At 68.9% G+C, this 425-nt stretch overlaps 1 protein-coding gene across 1 annotated transcript in view; it reads left to right on the top strand.

The window, feature by feature from the left end:
• The first annotated feature begins 214 nt into the window (after positions 1-214).
• E2F8 (E2F transcription factor 8) overlaps positions 215-425 on the top strand; it is a 17,560-nt gene continuing 17,349 nt past the window's right edge. Inside the window, exon 1 of the mRNA XM_005869392.2 lies at positions 215-417. The gene's annotated coding sequence lies outside the window, so the exon portion shown is untranslated. The remainder of the gene's footprint in view (positions 418-425) is intronic.

Here is a 425-nt window from a genome sequence, read left to right as displayed (position 1 = left end):
AAAGTTGCTGAACTTTTCCCCCAACACCGTCGTAGAGGCGGGACCGGAGGGCGGCGCCTGGACGGTGATTCGCGGCCGGTTCGGATCTGGAGGCTCGGATTGGCGCGCGATGTCCGGGGCCGGGAAGAGTGGGCGTGGGGGAGGGGAGCGGCCCGCCCTGCCCGCGGGATGGGCTCGCGCGGGGAGCGGGTTAATTTCAAATCGGGGGCTTGACTGCTCCTGGACGGTCACGCTACCTCTGCTCTCCCGCCGGCCTGCCAGTCCCGGTTCCGGCGTTGCCTTCTGGCACCCACCTCGGCGCGGCACAAGGACCGACTGACGGCCCGACTCGCGGGGCTCTGGAGCCTGAGTGGGGAAGAGGTGCCGAGGAGTCCCCGCTCAGATTCCGCCCGCTCCAACCGTGAGGTGAACTGACAGGTCAGCAG

This window comes from Myotis brandtii, unplaced genomic scaffold (assembly GCF_000412655.1).
Source record: "Myotis brandtii unplaced genomic scaffold, ASM41265v1 scaffold293, whole genome shotgun sequence".
NCBI classification, from domain to species: Eukaryota; Metazoa; Chordata; class Mammalia; order Chiroptera; family Vespertilionidae; genus Myotis; species Myotis brandtii.
The sequence above is the reverse complement of the archived record's forward strand: the minus strand, read 5'-3'. Positions and strand labels throughout refer to the sequence as shown.